Source organism: Thamnophis sirtalis, unplaced genomic scaffold, assembly GCF_051295495.1.
Source record: "Thamnophis sirtalis isolate CommonGarterSnake01/CBP01778 unplaced genomic scaffold, rThaSir2_p1.2 scaffold_6, whole genome shotgun sequence".
In the NCBI taxonomy this organism is placed as follows: domain Eukaryota; kingdom Metazoa; phylum Chordata; class Lepidosauria; order Squamata; family Natricidae; genus Thamnophis; species Thamnophis sirtalis.
In genome coordinates, this window is record NW_028261386.1 from 38,413,917 (window position 1) to 38,424,624 (window position 10,708).

Here is a 10,708-nt window from a genome sequence, read left to right on the forward strand (position 1 = left end):
CATGTCTCTGCTTCATCATACCAGTAGTTATATAGAAAGAGAAAAATCCTTAGATTGTCAAAAGTCTGCTCTCATGTTCCAAGTTCCAAATTAAGGAGTCTTATTAAAATTAGGAGAAGGACATAGAAATAATAGCATAGGAGACAGCATACAAAGAAAGTAGAGAAGACCCCTAACCTGTCTCCATCTCCCCACCATTTTTTTAATTGAAGAAAAAATGTCCAAAGTAGCAAACCAAAAGGAAGAGTAATTCTCCATCACTCCATTTTGGGATGTGTTTGTAGGTCTTCTTTTAAGTTTGTTCATTCACTAATCTCACAAACTTTAAAACCCTGCTCCTGCCCACATACATTGGATCACCTTGTCAATTCCCCATCCCCTACAGGCTCCAACCTTTTAAAAAAAGTCTATGCCTACCCTTGGTCTAAATAAATTATGCAATTTTGAAACTCAAAGGATCCTAGCTAGATGGCAGTACACACCCATCCTTGCTTGATCTTCAGAAACTGAACAGGGCAAATCCTGTTTAGTACTTGGATAGGAGCCACAAGAAATACTAAGAGAATAGGCTAGATTGTGAAGTCAAAAATCATCCTGGAAGAAAATGGCAAACAAATGCTAAGAAGCTGCACAAACATTCCTTGAAGTCATCAGAAGTTGAAGTCAACTTAAAGGAGTCTTATGGTTCACAGGTAGTTCTTGACTTACAGCACTTCATTTAGTGATCGTTCAAAGTTACAATGGCACTGAAAAATGTGATTTATGACCGTTTTTCAAAGTTAAGACCTTTGCAGAATCTCTATGATTATGTGATCAAAATTTGGATGCTTGGGAACTGGTTCATAGTTATGACCGTTGCTGTGTCCTGGTGTCAGGTGATCCCCTTTTGTGACCTGACAAGCAAAGTCAATGGGGAGGCCAGATTCACTTAACAACTGGTTTATTAACTTACTTAAGAACTGTGGCAAATGGGGCAAAACTCACTGAATAAATGTGTCTCAACAGAAATTTTGGGATCAATTGTGTCGTAAGTCGAGGACTACCTGCATTAAATGAAACAAGGTTTATGTTTACACAATAGGCAGTCTAATAAGGAGAAAATATTAATTTATAAAATTAGGAGACCGGGTTGAATGAAGACTTGGATCCATCAATCACATGTCACCCATAGAGCTTGTATATGGAATACCTCTTGAGGTGGAATTTTGACATTTGAAACAGTAAGATGAGAACCTACAAAAAAACCTTTCAGGGAATGGGGTCATTGTGGTTTCTAGAAGTCCAGGAAGGGTAACTATAAGAAGTACAAACTCTGATCTCCTATTGCACATTGATGTGTGAAGGTCTGCCTGTATTCATGGAAGATACGTGATAAACAATATACAGTATTTTGTAAGGGAAAATATAGGCCGTTAGGCCAGCTACATTAGATAAAAGACAGGAATTTTATTCTCCAATATTTCTCATTTGAATGTTTTTTTCTTTCTTCACACCCAGGTCTAAGTTATGGCTTTCTTATAAGAAGCACGGCAAAGTTAATTAAAAGGTTTTTCTCATAATGGTAATTCATATGGAATGTAAAAATTAGAGAATATTATTGAAAATCTGGGTGCCCTAATAAATGTAATAATTGTTGGAAACCCCAGGCAGCATGGACAATGGCTAAAACATTCTGGGCATTTTATGGTGTCCAGGTAAGTTTGTTCTGTTATGCAGGACTCTTTGTCCCCTAGCAATCAAGACACTGGTGTGAAATCTTCCTGCCTGAAGGCTTAAACTCCACAAGCTTGTCTGTGTGCATTGCTTCATATTATCCCTGTCAGCCTTTGCTTTGCTGCTGCTTCAGCTGCCATTGAAATGGGGAGGGAGGGCATGGTATTTGGGAGGGGTTACTAATTGTGCTGGAGGAAGATTCTGGAGTTCTGCTGCCTGTCGGACTACGCATGCGGAGGAGGTTCCCGCCAAGGCCAACGGCACCGACATTCCATCTTGGTGATGCCTTTCAAAGTTATCTCACACCTGACACTTAGGAGAATTATGATTGGACTGTAACTGGGAACCCAAGGGGTGGGGAATGGGTTATTTTATATATCAATCGCTTTCGCGCCTAAATAATCAGTCTTCGCTTTGCTACACTTCTAATCATTTATAATTAGTAAAAGTACACTTGATTTCTATCAATGGACTCTCGTGGTACTCTTGAAGTACGTATATCTTTTTGCATCCACTGCCGAAATACAGTGGTCCTACTGCCGCTCAAGTTAACATTAAGTGTGTCTTATTCTTATTTTACCCCACTTTTCTATCCTTTTAAGCCTGGAGTCAAACCATTTTATCAATGCTGTCAGAACTTTTCAGCTTATGCTCCGTTTTCTTTCAACACTTAGTGATGCTCAAATGGTATGATTTTACTTAAAAACAAACATGTTCTTAGATTAAATGCTTACATAACCCTGGCTTCACAAACGTTTGCTAAAACGGCCCTTGCTGGGAGATTCACAATACTGCTCTGAAATAACGCAGCCACACTACTTTGCTTTAGTTTTGCTCTACTACCTGATGAAGTTGATGAAATTGTAATTCACTGAAATAGTTCTTCTCAATGCGCAGAAAGGTTCTTTGCATACTTTAACACAAGATTTTCAAACTTTGGTCACTTTTATGGTGTGTGGACTTCAATTCCAAGAATTCCCAAGCCAGTATGCCTGCCCTTAGAGATGAAGTGGTTCTACTCTGTCTAGAAGGAAACTTCCTCCCTGCCACTGGCCTGACATTTTGAGCTCTGTCTGTGAGTCCCTCTGTGGACTGAAGGTTTGTTCTGTGTTTGGTACTGTCAGTATGACAGTCCAACAAGTCACAATCACTGCCTGGGCATGTCTGCCTGATCCAATAATTCACAATAAGACTTTCATTTATGTATAGAGTACCAAAAGCCACCCCCTAATGCCTGATTAGACAGAAGTTATCAACACTGAATCTCTGATCCCTGAACTAGGTCACGCCCACATCCAAAATGCAATACCCCCTGTGCATGGTGCGCAACCCCCTGCACCTCATTTTGGGCCTAGCAGTCCTTCCTGCAGGCTCCTGGGACCAAAAACAGGGCACACTGGGGGTGCACTACACCCACTGCGCACCCTCCTGCACATGTGCGCATGCTTCCCATATGTGCGGCAGAGACCTGAAAATCAGCTGGTGGGTGGGAAGCGCAGTGCTGCTGAGCTGGGGCAACAGCTCGAGTGCCCACAGATAGGGCTCCGGGTGCCACCTGTGTCGCGCATGCCATAGGTTTGCCATCACAGAAGTAGGCTGTAGATCAGGGGTAGTCAACCTTTTTATACCTACCACCCACTTTTGTATCTCTGCTAGTAATAAAATTTTCTAACCGCCCACCGGTTCCACCGTAATGGTGATTTTATGAAAACCTAATGAAAATGTTTTTAAATAATGCTAGGTTTTTTTTTTTAAAGTCAATTAAATTTTAAAAAAAGAAAGTGCTTCAGTATCAGACAAAATCCCTACCGCCCACCATGAAAGCTGGAACACCCAGTAGTGGGCGGTAGGGACCAGGTTGACTACCACTGCTGTAGATGAAACAGAGAAGCCCAAGACCAGTCAGTCTAAAAACTGATTGTGTCCCCAACAAATCCCAAGTTCTCGGGCTTTGTGGGCTGTACCCACTTCTCTGTGTTGAGAGATAAGGCCCCCACCTCAGATTATACTTACCATGCAGAAAGAATATGAACAAGACTCCTAAATGTGCCACCATCTTTCAAGAAAAAGGGGATAATTTTAGTGCAATTAGGAGGCAAAGGATCAGCTTCCTCAATGGCTGCTAGTGTCAAGGTTATGACTGATGCCCACTCCATTTATTTCCCTAATGATGGACATGTTAAACCACTTGACCAAGGGAGAGAACTTCACAAAGCTAGTGCTGACTTGGTTGGCTTCCTCAGTCAGAACCTTGACAGTTAGGTGGACAGCTGATGAAGGTTTTTCTTTTTTTATTACCTTGCTAGCTGTGATGCTTGCACTACCCAGGCAAACAGTGGATTCTGCCCTCTGCAGCACCTTCTGCTGGTTCTGCTGACCATCAAACATTACAGAGCAGCAGCAAAAAGGAGTAGGCAAAACAGATCTTTTTAGCATGACAAGTGAAGTCACAGAGCAAGATGGCTTTGAGACCAGTCAGGCTAAGGTACCTGACCTCCTCAAATTAAATTGATGGTTGGCCAGCTAATCCCAACTTCTTTCTACCTTCTCTATGTAAGCTCCCATTGCTGCATATCACCACCTGTGTGCTTTAGCCCCCATCTCCAAGCCAAGAGAAAATAATTGAGGTCAATTAGGAAACTGAACAACAATTAAAATCACTGCAGCCACTACTGGAGACAAATTTCAACAGCCCCTGGAATATTTCAAAAAGCACAGAAGTACAATACATTTACCTAATGTGTGATTTTTCCGTTCCTTGCTGCGAATGTGTAGGGTTACATGCCTGTTAAATGGGTGCATGTTTATTTCTTTCATATTGTTTCTATCTATCTATCTATCTATCTATCTATCTATCTATCTATCTATCTATCTATCTATCATCTATCTTTCTTTCTTTCTTTCTTTCTTTCTTTCTATCTATCTCATCTATACAATTTAATGTGTAGTTTGATTGTGCTCCTCTGTCAAATTCTGCCAATTCTTTTAGGTCCTGCTTTGTGTTAGATGTAATGCAGATTATGCTAAGTGATCTGGATTGGCTTGATATCATGTGTGAGCAATATAACAGTATGTGGTGGCATACAGTATGAAGAACTGCCTTCCCAAACAAACTTGATAGTATTATTTGAAAAATTAGCAATTGTACAATTTCAGATCTGGTTGTAGATTTCCCATATTATACTATCTCTACAGAAAAATGTTGCTCTAATATAGACTCTATAAATGCTAACAAGCTAAGATGGAGCAAACAATTGTGAAGGAACTTGCTCTGAGTATACATGATGCAGGTAGGTCTATTTGGGCAGGACACCACCTGAGAATTATGTGTTCCCCATCAAATTATTCCAGTGTTTTTCAAAACTTGACAACTTTAAGATATGCTGATTTCAATCAAGCATGCTGATAGATGATTTCTGGGAGTTGAAGTTCATGCATCTTCAGTCATGGTGGCGCAGTGTTTAGAGTACAGTACTGCAGGCTACCTCGGCTGCCTGCAGTTTAGCAGATCGAATCTCACCAGGCTCAAGGTTGACTCAGCCTTCCATCCTTCTGAGGTGGATAAAATGAGGACCCAGATTGTTGGAGTCTGTAAATCCCTTAGGGCTGTAAAGCACTATGAAGCGGTATATAAGTCTAAGTGCTATTGCTATCTTAATTTACTATTTGAAAAACATACAGTACTATTGAAGAAAGACCAGTGGTATGTAATGGGATAGAATGGTGGGCATAGAATGGTGGGCAAGATTATGGATATAGAATAGTAAAAATAGAGGAGCGGATGATATAGAATAGTCTCAGTAAAAAAGACAGATAATATTGAAGGCATCCCATCTTGGTTAGAGCCCTTAAAAAGGAAACAAGCATTCATCTGTCAATTCTACCTAGAAGCTTTTTTCTTTTAATGCCGGAATTTTCTCAGACTTGGTGCTTTTGTCTTGCTGCAAGCCACTTTAAAAAAACAAAACACCCAAAAGGCTAGTCTTCCTTCAGCTGCAAATATAACAACTGGGGTGATTAATAAAGAGCAATTTCAATAACCAATTAACCAGATATAGCTATTTTGTGCACACATGATTCACACAGGGAAAAGGAGGCCCCCACAACGCAAACTGCAGCAAACGGTTTTCTGCTGCTTTTTTTTCTGCCCTTCCCAGCAACTTGGCAACAACTCTGCAGCTAGGCTGGTCCAGAGAATAGTGATTGACAGGGCTGTGATTAGCGGGGATGGGATTCTTCATTAGCTAATCAGCTTTCTCATTGCTTTGTCAGAGTTTAATGACTAGCTGCCTTGGGAAGGCGGACACCATGCTTTGCATTCGGCTCAGGAGCTTGGAGTAGCATGGGAAGGGTGAAGGGGGTGGGAGGGGTGCTAATTGGCAAGACGAGTCTCATGTGTCTGGGCCCTTAGCACCTGTTGCTCGGGCCGGGCTGCCTTTTCTTTTCTGTGCTAGTCTTGAGCAGCAATGGCAGCTAATGAAAAGGAATTACCCCATAAATCAATCATTTGTGCTACCGTGGCCTCAATCTTGAGGCAGGTCAGATCCTGTTAAAGGTAAGAATCTCCATCCCGTTAGAATAGATGGCTATATATATTTTTTAAAGATTCGTTTAGCCTGCCGGGCAACGGGATACCCATGGAAACCCCCTGGGAGGTTGTGATTCAGGAATTTTGAAGTAAGAAAAAGAATTTGTAGGCCATTTTTCAAATGCTGTTTTGTCAAATATTTATGAGTCTCCCCTCAGCTTGAAAGGCAATTGAGGGTACAGGCTATATATATTAAAGCACAGCTACAGGTTCGTTCTCAACCCGCTGAAATTTATTTACAAGGTTGAATGTGGTTCATAAAAATGCAGGGATATTACTCAGGTACTCAGTGCATGATTGCGAGCTGAAAGGTGCAAAACAGTTTCCAATGACAAATGTGCTGGCACTGATGTCAAAGTTCTAAATTCTTACAATTATGTGGTGGATCCTTCACACACCAAAGATACAAAAGCCACCCTCCTGTGCTATAGTGCAGTCCAAAGCATGTCCATATAAACCCACAAAGAGTAGGGCTTCAATCAGGTGTGTGACTTGCATATGATTGGGTTTTAGTCAAGATATTTTAGGGACGGAGCATATATTTTTCTTGGCCATTGAAGAAGGGTGATAGCTTTAGTATAGATTCTCCCCCCTCCCCCTCCACACACACACAGGCTTTTAATTCTAGCCCTTTCCAAGTATAGCTGGGAAAGAATATTGTTTGAACCCCTGTAATCATTGTTGGTGGGATGAGTTAAATGGGCCACTAATGTGCTGAGCAGAGCAATGCTCATTTTTCAAAAGGCAATTTTTAATATAGATAAATTGACACGAATTTACTATTTTTCCTGTCTTGGTTTCAAATATTAATTATTGGAAAAACCTGAAGACTGCATCTAAGTTAATTAATATGCAAATTAATGCCTCTTTCTCCCCTCACTTGTCCTGTGATAAATGTGTTAGTCATCACCCAGAACAATCAGAGGACTTGGATACACAACTTTCTTGGGCCAGTTAGGTCTTGGATCAGATCTTGTTAGATTAGTTTGAAGAACTGGAAGAGCTTCACTCTCACAAAGAAATTTAAAAGTTAAATGCAGGCAGTATGGTTTCTACAGTGGGTGATTTTTCTCTTTTGTCACCATAAAATGACAATTTGGTGGCAACCTTTAGAAGAGGAAAATTTGGCCTCCAAATTTTTGTAGCTTCCTAGACTTCTGCATTCCTGCCTTGCATAAATTATCTTTATACACAATTGAAATGAAGCCAGGGTTCTAGTTTCAGAGCTTGTCCCATGTTAAGGCTATTAGAATTATAATTTTCTAGAGGCAGACTTGATGGCTGATGGCTGATCATGGACCTGAATCATGAATAGGATGGTGAAGTGTGGGCGGGGGGGAGATATTCCAGTTACTTGGGCATCTGTGGCCACAGAGAATGTTCTATAGAGTCTGTTGGTATTGGGCATCAGAAATATAAATACAGGGAAATTTTACTGTTTTAAGATAAGAAATAACTGTTGTTTGTAGAGCCGAGGTGGCGCAGTGGTTAAATGCAGCACTGCAGGCTACTTCAGCTGACTGCAGTTCTGCAGGTCGGCTGTTCAAATCTCGCCGGCTCAGGGTTGACTCAGCCTTCCATCCTTCCGAGGTGGGTAAAATGAGGACCCGGATTGTTGTTGGGGGCAATATGCTGACTCTGTAAACCGCTTAGAGAGGGCTGAAAGCCCTATGAAGCGGTATATAAGTCTAACTGCTATTGCTATTGGTATTGTAATGAATATATGTGGTATATGGTTCAGGAAATGGATATTTTGAAGGTCAGAATTTGAGGAGGAGGTAGGAAATATCTACCTTCCTGATCCAGAAGCTGCTTGGACAGTTTTCCAGTGTAAACCATCCCATCCATCCCTGAGATAAGCAGTAACGCTCTTGCATCAAAGCAGATGAGAAGAATTCATCAGTTGATTATCAGCTCCTCTCCTCCGGGCTGAGGCTGGAATGATTCAGGATTGCTCCCCCCTCCCAAATCCTTTATTCTTCAGCTATGGGGAGGAATTAATATTGTTTAAACCCATCCAACGTTTGGATGAAAGTGTGGTCCTCCTGGTGATTGTTTTGGCAGGAGATGTGCACGTAGAAGAAGCTCTAGAGAGAAATATATTGGCAATGGATGGCAGCAAGAAGACTTAATCCACTCAAAGCAATAGATGACTGATTTGGTAACAAGATTAAAGGATAGGAATGACATTTGCCTGGCAGCTTTGAATCAACTCAACGAGAACAAAAGATTTCAAATAAACATTGGCATTAAAGCAGGAAATACAAAAGCATCTAAGAAGGCTGCACTCTTCATATTGCTGCTCAACAATTTCCTCTCTGGATGTATTTGACAGTTCTGAAGCAGCAAAATCAGGCTCCTGTTTCTCCACAACAGTCCGAAATATGAATTAACAGAAAAATCTAGGGCCTAATGTGTTCCTGCAGGTGGGAAGGAGGTTGTTGGGGAAGGGAGGGAGGGCAGGACAGGCTTTTAATCCTAGATGATGGAGGATACTACTCTAACTTTCTTCAAGGAAACTTCAGTGTGCTTAATGTTGTCAGCCTGAAAGATGCCCAGGTATTTATCTTCTGAGGTTATTTTTATAGGGCAGTGATGGCTAACCTTTTACATGACCGTGTGCCGACCTGCGTGCCAGAAATGGCACACAAAACCATCTCACCTGGACTGCGCGGCCTTGCTGGCCTTCACACATGCAGGAGCGCCAAAACCCGGAAGATCAGTGTTCCAGCACACATCTGAACTCTCAGTTTCCAATGTGGGCACGCAATGGAATCCTGGAAGTTTGGGTAGTGGCACGCACATGCCTGCCAGAATGCTGCTCTTAGGGGTTTCGGCGCTCGCACATGCATGAAGGCCAGCTGACCAGCGCACGTGTGTGCACAGGAACATGGAAGAGGAGCCAGTGAGGCCATGCATCCCGTGCAGAATGGTTCTGTGTGCCACTTCCGGCAAGCATGTCATAGTTTCGCCACCACGGCTATAAGACAACTTGATTCCTTCAGTTTTCCCTGTTAAATATGATGTGCACATTTATCCATCCAAACTCCATTGCAATATCTTGGTTGTATATTTGAGCAATGATTTCATTTCAGATGGTTTTTCCATACAGCTTCAGACTCTCCATGTAAAGGAAGTGGAATAGCCTATCACTTATTTTTGATGTCTATTAGCCCTGGCCTATCATGTTCAGTATTATTAGCAAGGGAATCAGTACAATGATAAACAGTAAAGGTGATAGTGAATCTCCTGAAAGCTTCCTCTCTTGATATTAACCCTTCTCCCAATTTATCACCATTGACCAGCACTTGTGACTTGCATTTTGCCATTGATCCTTGCAGAAAGCTTCTGATGTTCCTGTTATTTCTAGACACTTGATTATTCAATCATATGGAAGGGAGTTGAATGCGTTCATGTAATCAATCCAAGCTACACTCAAGTTGGTCTTCCTTCTTTTACAATTTTTCAAAATTAGGAGCTGATGCTTTGTTCCTCTGCTGTTTGGGCAGTTCGGTTTCTGCTCATACAGAAAGAGTTTGTTTTCAACAAGATGTTGTTGGACTGCAACAGCTACCACACCAGCTAGCAATCTGAAAGTTAATGGGAAGCAGGTAATTGGCCTGTAGTTGCCTGGTGCTGCTGCTCCTTTTGTTGAATCTTTAGTTTTTAGGTGGGTTTTGATAAAGGTGTAGATCTTCAGTTCCACCCTCTTTGCAGAATATTATTAAACTGCTTGGCAATAAGTGGATTTCAGCCAAAAATGATGCACTTCATCTCTACTTGTGCTGACCAATTCTTAATCTATCTTGCCCTTTTCTCCACTATTTCTGCTGTTGTACTAACAGTTCTTTTAATGCAGCTTTTTTTTCCCTTCTGCTTTTTCCCCTTCTCCACCTACTTATGTAAACCACATTTTTGTTGTATTTCTTTCACTTGTCCCATATCTACACCTAGAACTGTACTGCTTCTTCTTTGCTGCATTGACTGCATTGCATTCTCTCCATGGATTGGACCAAAATTGGAGATTCTACCTATAATATGCAATTTGAGCATCATATCTGCTGATCTTCTTGACTGCAGCTGTTATTTGCTGCTTTATTATTTCTTGTACTTCCTTTCTTCCTTGTTTCTAGGTGACATTTCTTCATCAGGTATTGTTCTTGTTCTTCAGCTTTTCTTTCATCGGTACTAATTGGCTTGGGTCTGATCTTAGCATGCTGATCTTCCATTTTGGTGATGCACTTGTAGCTTTTTTTTCTTGTTTGTTAATTTTTCATTCAAAATCTACAGTTACAATTGCAGCTGTGCTCTATGGTTTGTTTCTTGTTTACATTTGATATTGCACTATTTGCATCTCCTAATACTTTTTTGCAATGAGCTTCAATGCAGGCAACCTTATCCTGTTGT